The sequence below is a fragment of the Hylobates moloch genome, unplaced genomic scaffold (genome assembly GCF_009828535.3).
Source record: "Hylobates moloch isolate HMO894 unplaced genomic scaffold, HMol_V3 SCAFFOLD_18, whole genome shotgun sequence".
NCBI lineage: Eukaryota > Metazoa > Chordata > Mammalia > Primates > Hylobatidae > Hylobates > Hylobates moloch.
The window spans coordinates 40,694,309-40,711,133 of NW_026652293.1; the positions used below are offsets into that span (position 1 = coordinate 40,694,309).

A 16,825-nucleotide genomic window follows, 5' to 3' on the forward strand; every position below is an offset into this window, starting at 1 on the left:
ATAAATGGAAAGGTATTTCATTGGTTGTTTAATCGAGTCCCTAATTTTATAGATAAGAAAACAGATCCAGAGAAGTTAGTTAACTTGTTCTAGATCTCTCTGTTGGGCAGCATCAGATATACACTAATAGTAACTTTCCAGCATCTCCCATGATGATATAGTCTCACTTATTAAGTCCCGTTCAGATTAATTATACAATTTTAAACTCTAGATTGAGGAAGCTAAGTGCTCCCTGATCCCATTCTCCTCATCTATCCCTATTAGAAATCCCTTTCTTAATACCCAGGATTTAGATTCTGTGGTAAGGAATGTTATTGAATTCCCAAACCACTCAGAGCTTCCAGGGCAGGGGTTTCACTTGCCTACCCTCCAGGCACTGGAAGTGACCTTGACTGTTTTAACATTTTAAATTAGGGTTGGGGTAGGGGAAGGGCAGCAGGACACTTTTTGAAATTTAAATATAAGAACTCTTTTAAAAACAAATTATTTTGTCCTTAAGAAACTCTGTGTGTGTGTGTGTGTGTGTGGTGTGTTGTGTGTGTGTGTGCGTGTGTGCCTGTGTGTGTGTGTTTGTGTGTGTGTGTCTGTGTGTACTGAGAAAAGGGGGTGCTAGGTTACTTGAAGGGTTGGTTCAGAGGCAAAAACATGGGGATGCCCTGAGTTTTGCATTTGTGTTGAAAAGTCATCAGAAAAGAGTAAGGTCAACTCTGAATTCCGCCAAGTTTTGCCTTCAGTGCTGCAGAATGAAATGAGGTAATGTACTTTATGAGCTGTGAAGAACTACAGAAATGTGAGGCATTTTTAGAATAGTTGATTTACGGAACAGGAAGGCCTTTAGAAATGAGATAGCTCCTCCCATCTTTCTCATTTCAGAGAGTGGTAAAGTGACTTGCCCAAGGTCATAGCACCAAGGCAGTGGGAGAGTTGGCTCTGCTTCCTCCAGCCCATGGCTTACCTCTTCCTGCAGGCCCTTCACAATCTCACCTACAATTGTGGCACCTGAATAAGCTGGAGTCTTTCCCCTCCTCTGGGCTTCTGCACATGCTGTTCCTTATTTCCAGATACCTTCTTTTTTCATGGTGGCCATGGGAGGACCTCCTCCTTCTGTGAGATTCTGCCTCATCTGACACTCTTCTAGTCTCTCAGCTCTTTACTCCCAATGTCTGGTCATAAAATAAAACGCATGGAAGACACACAGTTCTTCCTTTAGAGAAATTTACAAGGAGCTATGTCTGTTTCTAAGGGGCCTCCCTAAGTGCAAGTCTGCACCCTTAGCTGTGATTAAAACTGAAGTCTTCACAGGTGGTGGGAGATGGGATTGAGGCACAGAGAAGGTCCTCTCAGACACACGATCCTCCTGGTCCTCTCCAAATCACACCTCTTAGGCCATGGCTTACTCTACCAATATTTAAAGTCAGGAAGTTTGTTCAAAGCAGTTATCTTGGGGCCCTTCAGTATCAGTCAAGAGAATATTTGCTTCTTAGAGAGAGAAGTTACAGGGAGGCAGATTTTGAATTAGCTCGAGGGAGCCCATCCCATCAGTAAGGGCTGAACAACCATAGAGGGCTCTGCAGCCCAAGGAAGAAGATCTCCTGCCCTTGACAGTGTCCAGAAGAGCAGTCAGCAGCTTTCAGGACTGAGCCATGCGCAAGGCCTCCAAGCTTCCATCTGGCACTGAGGCCCTTGATTTAATAACAGGGTTTCCATCCCATCTCCAGTACTGGGTAGTTTTGGGTCCTGATCCCACAAGGTGAAGAAGAATTTCTTCCTGTGGACTGCCAGAGGTATGTTATTTTAATCAAGATTGGAATGACCAAGTAAATGAATTTTGGAATGTTTTATAAAAAGTCATAATTATGGTGTTAGTGTGTATGCATGTGTGTGAGTGTGGAGAGGGCAGCAAATACAGATGTGCCTTTAAATTTATATTTCCCTCATCTTTTGCAGTATACTGGATTGGAAACCCATTCAATCTGATGTCTGCTGAGGAATGGAGAAGGACCACTGGTGATTCCTCCATCCTCACTCCTGTGTCCCTCCTTGCATTGCAAGTGCTTTACAAGTCTTCCCGATAGACCATGAGCGTCCTGAGGGCTGGTATCAAATTTAACTCATCTCCTATCCTCAGTGCCTCATACAAGATGCTGGATGTAGGAGGAGTTCAGTAAGTATATGCTATATAAATGACAAATGAATGAGTGAATGAATAAGTAAGGGAATGACTTGATTCTTCCTCTACCACCAATTCAGAAGACTTGGCTGAAAGGGTGGGAGAGGGAGTTAGGATTCTGTAAAGAAGACCATGATTGAGTTTTGAGGAAAAAAGAAAAACTTTAAACAAAGAACCTTTTGTTCTTCTCCTGGTGCTATTCCCTTTCTGACCGACAGCCTCCTGTTCTTTTTGTGATTGACACCCCTCACTGTACTATACACGTCCTATCTGGTTCCATGTTATATTCTCAAATGCTTTGCACAATGCTTGGCAAGTAGCTGTAGCTCAATGAGTGGAAACCCAGTCAACACACACATATTGAACACATATTCTGTATCCCAGTTTTTGAGCTAGATGTTGAGGGTACAGATTGAAAGATAAATAAAATTTGGGCACTGTTCTCAATTTGCTCAGCTTAATGGGAAGAGGACATAGGAAGGAGAGCCTCCTCCTCAGCTGGTTTAGCTTCTCAGTATGCTCCTAACAATGTAAATGCCAGCCTAGAGGAAATACATTCATTCACCCCTTTATTAATTCCAGTGTCCATAGATTTATTTGGAATCTCTTTGCAGGGCTTACAGAATATGTGTCTGTTAAAATTCCAGAAGGAATGCAGACTCAAACTGGGTGATTAAAGAAAAATTGAAGGATTCATTTATAAAGGTATAGGGATGTTGTATGGAAACCTCAAGGATAGTGCAATGCCCTTGGGCCAACAACAGCTCACTATTTTTAACCTTGTATGTGAGACACAATGGGAGGGAACAGTTAACAGAATCTAGAGACAGAACATGTTATGGAGAAGACCATCTGGCAGGAGATGCGCCCTTATGCCAAGGATGCAGCAGCCCGAGATGAATGCAAACGAGCAAGGTTGACCTCACTTTCCTTCTCTCTGGTCTCCTACAGTGCCCTCCATTGCTTGACTCAACTGGAAATCAGAGAGGGAGCCCTTTGGTAAAGTCCAAACAGGTCAGGCTCCAAGGGCAAAGAGCTGGTGGTGAGGGGTTGAGAATGGATCTGGGAGAACAAATGGGAGATAGATACTTCATTATATTAGGTAAGGTAAGTCCTACAAAGATATGCCCAAGGCTTTCCTCTCCCATCCACACACTTCACCTACCCTTATGCATCCTCCCCTTACCCCCAACATCATTTATGAGAACAGACTGATGCCAGAGACTGTAGGGAGCACATCATCCACTTTATTTTCTCATTTCAACTTTACAATCATGCCTGAGTAGGTGAAGACTCAGACCAAAAAAGGAGAGTAAAATCTCTCTGACTCACGAGTCCATGTGGCATGTTGAATTCCTGAACGTTATTAGCACATCTAATTTGGATAGTTCATTGGGGCAGTATCTTCAGGAGGAAAAACTGCCCAAACTCCCGTCTGCCTGGACACCTTTCCAACCTCAATTTACTTGACTAGCCGTGAATCTTTACTCCTGACTCAGATAAGCTTTCTTTCCTAGCAAGCTTTTATAGAATCTCCCATCTGGTGGTATGGTCCTGTCTTGGAATTCTCATTGTCACTACTCTTGCTTCTAATATAGCACTAATCACGTTGAACTTAATCATCTTTGTTGTTTTTCTCATGAGACTGTTAGGTCTTTGAGATCAGGGACCATTTCTTTTTTCATTTATATGTCTGTAAAATACACAGCGGCTGGAATTCACTAGGGCTCAGTAAATATTTCTTAAAAATAAGAACGACTTTGTCTATAACTAAGAAAAGATCAGGTGGAGGACAGCAGAGGAAGATAAAGTACAGAATATCCTTTATTCTTCAATGTTTCAGGAAGATTCGATACTCAGGAAACCTAGAAGTTTGTATAACCAGATAGGCTAAAATGATGTCGTGAAAATCCTACTGTTATCACCCACGTGAACACCATCTCATTGCAGTTAATGGAAATAAATGTACCATTCAGTACTTTAAATCATGAAACAACATAACTGCCTTCTATTTGCAGTGACCTTCTGGTGCCCTCATTATTTCCTCACTGCAGATGTCTGTGCCTAATCTTGTTGATTCAGCAAAGGGAGTGCATCCAAAAGGCATAGGTGAGGTGCAGAGAAGTAGGGGAGGGGAAAAGGAATCTGACATCCCCTAAGGAATGGAGAAGGACCACTGGTGATTCCTCCACCCTCACTCCTGTGTCCCTCCTTGCATTGCAAGTGTTTTACAAGTCTTCATGATAGATCATGAGCATCCTGAGGGCTGGTGTCAAATTTAACCCATCTCCAATCCTCAGTGCCTGGTACAGGATGCTGGATTTAGGAGGAATTCACTAAATATATGCTATATAAATGACAAATGAATAAGTAATGAATAATGAAGGGAACTGATTCAGAAGACTTGGCTGAAAGAGTGGGAGAGGGAGTCAGGATTCTGTAATAGAGACCATGATTGAATTTTTTTTGGGAAAAGAAAAAAAACTTCAAACAAAGAACCTTTTGTTCTTCTCCTGGTGCTATCCCCTTTCTGACCGACAGCCTCTGGTTCTTGTAATTGACACCCCTCACTGTCAGATCTGGTACTGTATACATGCTATCTGTTTGGTTCCATGTTTTATTCTCAAATGCTTTGTAGAATACTTGGCACATAGCTGTAGCTCAATGAGTACTTTCAATAAAGTTAAAACCTCTTCATCTGGGGTTTTACTCTTCCTCTCATAGTCACCTCCCACCTCCCCTGCCTCCACCTCCAATGCCGAATACATAACATACTCCTAGGCTGCCTTGCCCTGTGGATATAAGCTCTCCTGTTGTTTAACTTTCCATTTTACAGAAAGGAAACTGAAGTTTTAAAGAGAAATATTTGCTTAAAGTCATATGAGTTAGTATCAGACTTGGAATTAGAAAATGAATTTCTTGTCTCCTTTGCCATCACACTGTGACCTCGAAGTTCAGTTTTCTGGTTCATTGCCTTTCAAAAAAATCTTTTTAATTAGGAAACTTTGTGTTCAAAGAAATCTTATCCAGGAGTTCAATATGTAAAGTAGATAAAGTCAGTGCTACTCTAGTTAAACTAATGGTGAAACTCAAAACGCAAACACAGGCTGGGTGTGTTAGCTCACACCTGTAATCCCAGCACTTTGGGAGGCCAAGACGGGTAGATCATCTGAGCTCAGGAGTTCAATACTAGCCTGGGCAACATGGTGAAACCCTGTCTCTACCAAAAATACAAAAAAATTATCTGGGCGTGGTGGCACGTGCCTGTGGTTTCACCTACTTGGGAGGCTGAGGTGGGAGGATGACTTGAGCCTGGGAGGGGGGGTTGCAGTGAGCAGAGATCACACCACTGCACTCCAGTCTGGGTGACACAGTGAGACCCCCATCTCAAAAACAAACAAAAGCAAACCAAAAACCAAAAATCCAAATCAATCAAACAAACAAACAAACAACTCAAACACAAATGGCTCCTAGGGAGTTGAGAGGAACACAGTGTGAAATTATTGATATAACAGGGTACATGAATCTCCACTCAAAGCCCTCTGGTGAAGGTAGAGAGAAGAATCAACTGAGACTGAGCCCATACCCATAGCTTCATGTGAACCTATGTAGTGGCTGTGGCAGTTATGAGTACCCTGGCTGAGAAGAACTATGGAGAATGGGGAGGCATGCTAACTTGGAGTCAGAAATTGCAGGTTCAAGGCTATCTGCCAATTACTAAGGGCAAAGTTGTAAAATTTCCCCTAATTCAGCCTTGATTTCTTCAAGATGTTAATGAAGCTTGATAATATCAGTGGTGAGCAAGCTATTTTTCTTCTAATGCTAATGCAGGATATAAAAAATATTTAAGTGCCATTTATTTAAAAAAATCAAAGTGAAAATAACTTTACTGAGTTCTATGAGAAAAATTACATTTTTATAACCTACATTGCTTCATTTATTAAATAGAAGACTTTCAATGAGATACTTGAAAGCTTTCTAAGTCACTAAGATTATATCTTGACATACTTGAGAAATGGGAAGGCAGAGACAAGTTTCTAATATTCTACCCTGAAACTGTGAAGTATTATAATTTAGCATTCACATTCATTCATGTGCATTATCTCTATTCATTAGTGAAAAATCCTGCAATGTAGGTATAGTTAATGGGGAGACTCAGAGAAGTAAAGTAATTTTCTCCAAGTCATTCAGCAAGTTTGTCATAGAGCTGGAACTCAAAGTAGTTAATTCCAGTTAATGCAATGTTTACTAACTATATTAAGGAAGGCAGACCTAGCAGCTGTAGTAAATAAGCCTCTAAATCTTAATGCTTAACACTATAAAATTCTTTTTCTTGCTAGTATAAGAGCCTAGTGTGCATGCTTGTGGTTAGTGAGTCTCTTCTGTGCGGTGATTCAGAGAGTCAGCCTCCTTCCATCTGTGGTTCCGCAATCTTAAACACATGGCTCTTCTATGTTACCTGGGAGTTGTCTCCATTCCATTCAGCTGGAAAGGGAGAAGCACATGGAAGAGAAGCACACTAAAATGGAACAGGTCTGGAAATGATTCACACATGCCATTGGTCACACATCAGTCACATGACCATTCCTAACCACATGTGGGCTGGGAAATAATACTCTACTGTTTGTCCAGTTAGGAAACGGGCATGAAGATTTGCCACATTGCTATTTTGAGCGTCTTGAGGACTAGGACCATGTCTTATTCATCTCTCTGTGTTGCACATTGTTTTTGCATGGGGTTAATACATGTTGTGAACCTTCCCTCCTTCCTCCATTCATATAGATATAGTTGGAGTTGCCATGTTGTTAAACATAGCCTTGCTCCTCTAGGTGCTAATGATTGGTGCAAGATAGGCACCACCCCAAGCTAAACCAAACAGAAACCTTCATAGATGCCTTCTCTGGGATTTTTCAAGCTGTAATAGAAGAAATAAACTTCGTCCTCTGGAGGTCGAATCTGCAATATGAAGCTCAGGAGTTGTTGGTAGCCACGTATCCCACCTTGCAGCAGAAGGTAGTCTGCAGTGATGGCCAAGGAAACCATCAGAGAAGTGTAGAAAAGTGATAGGACTAGTCTTTATGATTCATGACCCAGATTTCAATTGCTCTGAGGCCCAGCTACAACCATCCTTTCCTGAAATTTGGTTGTTCAACATTATCTTAATCTGTTCAGTCAACTAACGAAATATCTTAGACTGGGAGGCTCACAGACCACAGAAATTTATTTCTCACAGTTCTAGAGGCTGAGAAGTCCAAGATCAAGGTACTGGCGGATTTAGCATCTGATGAGGGCCCTCTTCTTGGTTCATAGATGGCAACTTTTCGCTGTGTCTTCACATGGTGGAAGGGGCAAGACCTTTTATTAAGGGTGCTCACCCCATTCGTAAAGGCCCTCATGATCTAATCATCTCCCAAAGCCTCACCTCCCTAATAGTATCCCCTTGGAGGTTATGATTTCAACTGTGAATTTGAAGGGAATGGGGGACAACATTCAAACCACAGCAAACACTCCTACCTGTGTGAGATAACACAGTACCCTTCCAATAAATTCCCCCTTTGCTTGACCTTGTCTGAGTTGGGTGTAGGTCTAAAGCAATCACAAGACACCCAGTCCTGCAGTTTAATGGCACAGAGTGACCAGCGATTGTCCCTGCTGCTCCCCAGCAAGGCTTTCTCACAAGGCCTGTTTCTCACGCCAGTGTGTGGTTGTGAGCTCATTCCCACCCTGCAGGCCTGCCCAACTCCAGTGGGGGAGGCCACAGTCCCTCCATGGGGCTCCCCTCAGAGGAGGTTGTGCCTGAGGATTCCCAAAAAAATGTTCTCTGTGGTTGCATGGTGGAATTTTTCCGTCTCCCTCATCTGCCTCAAGTAACCTGAATGATTGTGTTTTGATAAGGGTGAAGGTTCATCTGGAGCTAGGTCCCAGTTCAGGGTTCATTCATATCCACAACAGATGCTCTGTGAGTTTCCATCCCACCCTGAGCCTTGTACTAGTGTTACACGTGGTCTGAGGTTGGAAAAATAACTATTTTTGGAGTGCCTCTTTGACAAAGCTACTCCCCAATATGTTTCTGTCTAAGCCTAAAAAAAGGATAAATAACTGTCACACATAAGCTGGGTAGCCTAGTGACCTTTAGGATGTCTGTTTTTCTCGTTTGTAAACTTATTTATTAGTGAGGATTACATTACATTAATATATGTGACACACCTAGCACAGTGACAGGAACTTGCTAGGTGTTAATTTCCCTCTCATACCTTCTTGCATACCTATCTCCACATTCAGGGCTCTGAGTAGTGGAGGGGGATTAAGATGCAAGGGATCTAATGGCTTTCTCCAAATTCTTTCAGAAACCGCCACCTCAGTCCCCTAACCCACTCCACTTGGCCCTTTTTCCTTCCTCCTTCCATGACACCCCTATTTCTTCTTTACACTGAAGTGTCCTTGTTTTCTCCGATAGCCCCCTTTTTCCTCCCACTTTGCCTTTCTCCTCCCCCCAGCCCCAGCTGTTGATGTGGCTGCCTGGTCTGATGCTATTGATTTTTTTCTATAAAAGATTGCTCAATTCATTTTCTCCACTGCAGCCCAGCGCCAGACCTCAGGGTAGGCCCCATGATGACTGAGTTGATTATGTATAACGCTTCCCCTGAAGGACTGCAACCACATTCCTTTTCCATTCCCAGGGAGGATTAGGCAGTAAAGGTGAACGTGATTCATAAACTCTAAAGAGCTAAACAGAGAGCAGTGGACCCTGTCTTCTCATCTCCATATTTACAGGGCTTAGCACAGGGCCTGGCAATGAGTGGGTCTTAATAATGTTTGCTGAAATTAAATGAGTATCTTTTCTTAGCTTCACAGCATTCTGGGCATATAAGTAGAATCTTCATTGATGTCTGATTGCCTACAGCAGTGGCTTGCAACCTTGACTGCACATTAGAATCACCTGGGGAGATTTAAAAACTACCCGTGGCTGGTCTTACCCTAGACAAGTTAAACTCAGACTCTTGGGCAGTGTAGCCTGAGCATTTGTGCCTTGTAAGAGCTTGACAGGTGACTCTGATATGCCACACTGGCCTACAGGATAAGACTGGATCCCCTAGCCTGGCACACAGAGTCCGCTATGTCTTGGCTCCTGCCATGTTCCAGCCTCCCCTCCTTCCTCTTTACTCCACACACTCCAGCCACTAAGACACTCTTGCTCTTCCCTGGAACATCCCTGTGCCTTTGCTCATGCTGTTCCCACTTCAAAAATTGCCCTTTCCTAAACTGCCTTCCTGGCAAGCTTCTAGTCCCTTCTGTGATTGAGATCAAACACTGCCTCCTCTGAGAAAAATTTTTTGTCTTCTCAAGTCTCTGTTTCTCCAAGTTTTCACCTCTGCTTGTATTCTCTTTTTGGAATTAATTTTGCCCAATAGCTCCAATTTCTGTCATCACCCTGGATTTATTTTCTTCTTCTCTAATTGGCCCTTCCTGTCTGATAGTCCAGGCAGATTTTTTTTTTAACTTGGTCTTGTACTCTAGCTTTACCCCTGGACACAGATGTTTGGTGCCTTTTTTGACTCTAAGCTCTGATGCCCATTAACTGACCTTATTTCTCCATCCTTTCTAGGCTTCTAGAACCCCTGCCTGGGTGCAATGGCTGACACTCTGCATCTCTCGGGGAGGCATCTGAATACAAATTGCATTTGTTAGTAGGGGCCCACATGTATTGAGTCTTTCCTATGTGCCGTGTTAAAGTACTTCATTGCATTATCTCACATAACCCTTTAATAATGGATCAGTGGGACTTACAGACTTTAAGTAAATTGTCCAAGGTCAAACAGGTGGCAAGAGGCAAAGATGAGATTTCCACAGAGGCTAACAGTCTCCAAAGCCCACATGTTTCATACCTGGGTGATACTTGGATGCTCCTTCTCTGTGCATTTTGTTTTTCACTCTGTTATTACACTCCGAGTGTTGTATCATAATTTATTGGTTGGTGTGTCTTGTCCACCCCAGTAAACAGTGACTTTCTCAAGGGCAGAGGATGAGGGTCTATACTCCTAGCACTTAGCAAATTGCCTGGCACATAACAGAGGCTCAATAAATACTTATGGCCTGAATAAATAAATGCCCACTATAGCCTTGAGCAAGACTGGCGTAGAAAAGGAGACAGACCAATCTTGACCACAGTCTGGTCAAAACACCTACTCTCCTACAGCCCCCATGAGTGAGATCTCTGCTTGGCAGAGAAGGCAGATGGGTGGAAGAGTAGGGGCTGCCGGCCCGAGGGTGACTTTCCCTGGTTCTCTTGAAACCCAGCGTCTGTCCTGTCCTATAGCCCAGCAGTAAGAGAACATTTATTCCCTGAAGGGCCGGCGCTGTGCCAGCAGCAGGTGGTGGCCTGTCCACTGGGAGGGAGGGAGGCAGCAGGCAGGAGCACTGATGTGTCCCTGAGACAAGATGCTGCAAGTCTGCTCGCGGCACGGCAGTGACAGCAGCTGGGCCAGAGTTGCAAGTCACCATTCTGTAGCCATTAAAAACCAGTTGCTGTCCCTTTCATAATAATAAATTAAGATATCACTCCAAACTCTGCTGGGTTCAGAGAGAAAAAATAAAACAAACAAACAAAAAAACCCACAAAAACAAACAAACAAAAAACACTCAAAAGACAAAAACGAAAATAACCAAAAAATCAAACAAAAACACAAAAAAACACCAAACAAACAGTGTTGGACCATATGTTATCAGTTGGATTGTCTATAAAATTGACTGGTTTCTTGGTAATTACAGAAAAGCTTTCTGGCTGCATTTCATTTATTTCATTTTCTTCCAGAAATAAAAAGTGGAACAACAACCTGCACCCATCTGACAACATACACATTTGGGAACAAGAAGACGAGAAGGAGAGTAGAGGCAGCATTATATTTCTGACTGCTTGTTTGGTTGCTGGGGCAGCTTAAGTGTTATTGCTAAACCAAGTCATCAGTATCTCCTCTTCACGACTGTCTGAAAACATGCAGCTTTGCTGTTAGCAGGATCGGACTTCACAGGGTGCCTATGAAGTTGACCTCAATGGCCTGTCATGCCTTGGTCCTCTATAGGCCACTTTTTAATTCAATCACCAGATAAAGTGGCTTGGAGCTCCTATCCTATCTACAGTGGGCAGTCCAGTGCCCTCTTGAAGACTTAAGGGGATTCATGGCATAGGTGACTATGATCTCCTATAGTTTCTTGTTATAAATTTTGGCTTCTTGATCAACCAGTTCACACTTAGGCCTCTTGGGACGTCCCCCCTGCCTCTCCCCACTCTGTCCCATTTATTGACAGGAGTTTTCTTCATTTAAAGCATCACTGATGGAAGGCAGCTATGTATATGTAGTAGACTCTTACTAAAAATTTAGGGATGACTACAGGGATTATGGCAGAGAACAGGAACCAACCTAAAATGTAAACTAGGTTACTAGACGTCTCAAAAACTGCCAGCCTCTCTACCCATGGGAAGTCCTCACTCACTGTATTTACATTCAGGTCCTACTTACAGACATGTTTTATTGGATCACAACTGCAAAATTCCTGTTACTTTGTGTGCAGAACTCTTTTTTTTTTTTTTTAAAGTCCTACCCATCCAGAACAATGTAGGAGGCCTTACTATAGACAAAGTTTCCATTTTTGTGAATAGTCAACAGTCTCTGAATTTTATTCTAAAAAAAGACCAATCTAGCATCATGCTAAGAGTGGGAATCTGATTGGATAAGTTTGACATCAAATTATTACTATATTACTACTACAATTGCTGTTAAAATTACTAATGTTATAAACATAAAACAATTGGGCAGTTTTATGCCATCTTAGCTTAGGGCCTATGAGCACATGCTCTGATCCCTGATCTGAAGCATTTTGGGGTGGGCAACAGAGTGGAACTGTGGATGTCACAGATATGTCACTTACATTAATCTACTTGGTGTGATTTCCTTAGAAGGGGCTGTGTGTATGGCATATTTTCAAATTTTCAGTCTGTGCTCCAGTTGGGTATGCCTGGTCTTTAAGAGGATGAAACCGATATCCTGACTAAGGGCTCAATCATTTGCTTAATAAATGGATGGAGGAAAACCACTCAGTGGTATAATTGTCCTTTTCCACACTTGAAATCATCTCAAATATGTAAGATTATTTGTGAGTTTGTGTGCACTTGTTCCTGATGAATCAGAATAAATTCTACAAAGTATTCCCAGTAGACAGCAGGAGTTTGTGCTCTGCATTTTGGAATCTTCCATGGAGACTGGAAGAATACTTAGCACACTGTGGGTACCTAACTTGCTAGATGAATAAATGGAACAAATGATCCTGACATACCATATCACTGTACTTTGGAATGCTCACCTTAATGCTCAACTTAGTTAATTCTAACTTATTCCTATACATCTTAGCCCCTGATAATCTATGTCATAATACTCATTACATTTTCTTCTCGCACTCAATCTTCCCATCACATTTGCAATTGCACTGTTTGAATTGTATTGTTTGGATATGTATTTGTACATGTTTTTGTGATTATTATTATTTTATTATTATTTTTTTTGTGAGCAATAAAGCTGTTTATTTCACCTGGGTGCAGGTGGGCTGAGTCCGAAAAGAGAGTCAGTGAAGGGAGATAAGGGTGGGGCCGTTTTATAGGATTTGGGTAGGTAAAGGAAAATCCCAGTCAAAGGGAGGTTGTTCTCTGGCGGGCAGAGTGGGGGTCGCAAGGTGCTCAGGGGGGGTGCTTTTTGAGCCAGGATGAGCCAGGAAAAGGACTTTCACAAGGTAATGTCATCACTTAAGGCAAGGACCAGCCATTTACACTTTTTTTGTGGTGGAATGTCATCAGTTAAGGTGGGGCAGGGCATATTCACTTCTTTTGTGATTCTTCAGTTACTTCAGGCCATCTGGGCATATATCTGCAAGTCACAGGGGATGTGATGGCTTGGCTTGGGTTCAGAGGCCTGACATTCCTGCCTTCTTATATTAGTAAGAAAAATAAAATAGTATTGAAGTCTTGGGGCGGTGAAAATTTTTCAGGGGTGGTATGGAGATAGGATGGGTGATGTTTCTCAGGGCTGCTTCAAGCGGGATTAGGGGCGGCGTGGGAACCTAGAGTGGGAGAGATTACGCTGAAGGAAGATTTTGTGGTAAGGGGTGATATTGTGATTGTGGGGAAGTTAGAAGAAACATTTGTCATATAGAATGATTGGTGATGGCCTGGATACGGTTTTGGATGAATTGAGAAACTAAATGGAATAAGAGAAGGAGAAAAACAGGTATTAAAGGTCTAAGAATTGGGAGGACCTAGGACATCTGATTGGAGAGTGCATAAGGAAATTCAGCATAGTCCTGTCAGCAAAGATTATTTATTTACTTCAAGAGCTAAGAGTGGCAGTTTGGGGATAGCACGAGGAGATATCAGCTGTGGTGGCTTGGAGAAACAGTGTAAACCGGCAGTGTAAACAAGACCAGGGCATGTGTGAGTAGTTGAGAACAGTGAATAGGAGTATGACTTGACAGAAAATAGTAGGGATGACAAGTTTTTTGGGGGCACATTCTAAGTTGGTCCGGTATCTGGAATGAGACTGGGGCCTAATAAAAAGGAGTGTCTATACAAGAGCTTAAATGGGCTGTATCTTGTAGCATTCTGAGGACAGGCCTGAATTCTGAGAAGCGAAAGTGGTAAAAGTATTGTCCAGTCCTTTTTAAGTTGGTGGCTGAGCTTGGTGAGGTGTGTTTTTAGTAGACCATTAGTCTGTCACTGAATACTAAGAGCCTGAAAAAACGCTTGGCTGATTTGACTAATAAAGGCTGGTCTGTTATCAGACTGTATAGGGGTGGGAAGGCTAAACTGAGGAATTATGTCTGACAGAAGGGAAGAAGTGACTGCGGTGGCCTTCTCAGACCCTGTAGGAAAGGACTCTACTTATCCAGTGAAAGTGTCTACCCAGACTAAGAGGTATTTTAGTTATCTGACTCAGGGCATGTTGAGTAAAGCTAATTTGCCGGTCCTGGGTGGGGGCAAGTCCTCAGGTGATGTGTAGGGAAGGGAGGGGGCCTGAATAATCCCTGAGGAGTAGTAGAATAGCAGATGGAACACTGAGAAGTTATTTCCTTGAGGATAGATTTCCATGATGGAAAGGAAATGAGAGGTTCTAAGAGGCAGGCTAGTGGCTTGTACTACAGCATAGCCTGCCTTTGCTGGTGTGTGGTGATTAGGCCTGATGGAACTGCCATCAATAAACTAAGTGTGATCGGGGTGAGAAACAGGGATGAAGGAAATGTGGGGAAATGGGGTGAACGTCAGGTGGATCAGAGAGATGTAGTCATGAGGGTCAGGTGTGGTATCTGGAATAATGTGGGAGGCCAGATTGAAGTCCCGGGCAGGAACAATGGTAATTGTGGAGACTTAACAAAGAGTGAGTATAGCTGAAGGAGCCGGGGAGCAGAAAGTATACGCATCAGGTGTGAGTAAGAAAATAGATTTTGGAAATTATGAGAGCTGTAGAGAGTGAGTTGAGCATAGTTTGTGATTTTTAGGGCCTCTAAAAGTATTAAAGCAGTGGCAGCCGCTGCACGCAGACATGAGGGCTAGGCTAAAACAGTAAGGTCAAGTTGTTTGGACAGAAAGGCTACCGGGTGCGGTCCTGGCTCTTGTGTAAGAATTCTGACCGCACTAACCATGCCTAGGAAGGAAAGGAGTTGTTTTGTAAGGGATTGAGGTTTGGGAGATTAATTGGACACGATCAGCAGGGAGAGCACGTGTGTTTTTATGAGAATTATGCTGAGATAGGTAACAGATGAGGATGAAATTTGAGCTTGACTGAAGTAATGGGGGCTATCTGTGAAACTTTGCAGCAGTACAGCCCAGGTAATTTGCTGAGCCTAATGGGTGTCAGGGTCAGTCTAAGTGAAAGCAAAGAGAGGCTGGGACGAGGGGTGCAGAGGAATAGTGAAAAAAGCATCTTTAAGATCGAGAACGGAATAGTGAGTTGTGGAGGAAGGTATTGAGGACAAAAGAGTGTACGGGTTGGGCACCACAGGGTGGATAGGCAAAACAATTTGGTGGATAAGGCGCAGATCCTGAACTAATCTGTAAGACTTGTCCGGTTTTTGGACAGGTAAAATGGGGGAATTGTAAGGAGAGTTTACAGGTTTTAGAAGCCCATGCTGTAGCAGGTGAGTGATAACAGGCTTTAATCCTTTTAAAGCGTGCTGTGGGATGGGATGGGATATTGGCGTTGAGCGGGGTAAGGGTGATTAGGTTTTAATGGGATGGTAACGGGCATGTGATCGGTTGCCAGGGAAGGAGTAGAGATGTCCCATACTTGTGGGTTAAGGTGGGGGGATACAAGAGGAAGACATGAAGGAGGCTTTGGGTTGGGGAGAAGGGCGGCAATGAGATGCAGCTGTAGTCCAGGAATAGTCAGGGAAGCAGGTAATTTGGTTAAAATATCTCGGCCTAATAAGGGAACTGGGCAGGTGGGGATAACTAAAAAAGAGTGCATAAAAGAGTGTTGTCTAAATTGGCACCAGAGTGGGGGAGTTTTCAGGGGTTTAGAAGCCTGGCCGTCAATATCCACAACAGTTGTGGAGGCAAGGGAAACAGGCCCTTAAAAAGAAGGTAATGTGGAGTGGGTAGCCTCCATATTGACTAAGGGGATGGACTTACCTTCCACTGTGAGAGTTACCCGAAGCTCGGCGTCCGTGATGGTCTACGTGGCTTCCGAGGCGATCGGGCAGCGTCAGTCTTCAGCTGCTAAGCCGAGAAGGAGTCAGTCAGAGGGCCTTGGGCCAGAGTTCCAGGGGCTCTGGGAGTGGCTGCCAGGTGAGTTGAACAGTCTGATTTCCAGTGGGGTCCCGCACAGATGGGACACGGCTTAGGAGGAATCCTGGGCTGCAGGCATTCCTTGGCCCGATTTAAAATTGGTGAGATGTTCCTTGGGCTGGTGGGTCTCAGGACCTGAGGTCGTAGGTGGATCTTTCTCACGGAGCAAAGAACAGGAGGACAGGGGATTGATCTCCCAAAGGAGGTCCCCCGATCCGAGTCACGGCACCAAATTTCACGCGCGTCCATGTGAAGAGACCACCAAACAGGGTTTGTGTGAGCAGTAAAGCTGTTTATTTCACCTGGGTGCAGGTGGGCTGAGTCTGAAAAAAGAGTCCATGTTTGTGATTATTGATTGAACTTCTTTATTCTTCTCTATACTTCAGGCTCCCAGAGGGGAGGCCATGTCTGTGTTAGCTGCTCTTTTTAAAGGAATGGTCTTGTGCTTGGAAAGGAGAAGGTATTTATGACAGAGATGGAATAATCTTCACCAAACCGATTTCCTCTTTATCACCACTATGAGGCAGGCTACACTTCCTAGTCTCACTTGCAGCTAAGTATGGCCATTTGATGGAGTTCCAGCCAATGGGATGTGAGGGGCAGTAACATGAGCCACCCCCAAGCCTTACTCTTTAAAACCTCCCACGGGTGATCTTCCATGCTCTTTCCTCCTGCCTCTGGCTTGTGGAAGCAAGTACAGTGACTTTGGAAGCCACATATTGAAGGTAGGGAAGCCATGAGATGGAAGGAACCTGGGCCCCTGAATGATCCTGTGGAAGAAAGCCATCACCAATCACGATTACCTGTGGAGAACTACACTTGAAGGA

At 43.5% G+C, this 16,825-nt stretch overlaps 1 long non-coding RNA gene across 2 annotated transcripts in view; it reads left to right on the top strand.

The window, feature by feature from the left end:
• The window catches only part of LOC116457347 (uncharacterized), a 200,448-nt gene extending 187,874 nt beyond the window's left edge, over positions 1–12,574 (top strand). The window contains exons 5-7 of one of the 2 annotated variants that reach the window (XR_004245002.2): positions 1,948–2,164; positions 3,122–3,277; positions 10,983–12,574. This is a non-coding gene — a long non-coding RNA (uncharacterized LOC116457347). The remainder of the gene's footprint in view (positions 1–1,947; positions 2,165–3,121; positions 3,278–10,982) is intronic. The other variant, XR_004245004.2, reaches the window with a different exon arrangement.
• The last annotated feature ends 4,251 nt before the right edge of the window (positions 12,575–16,825 follow it).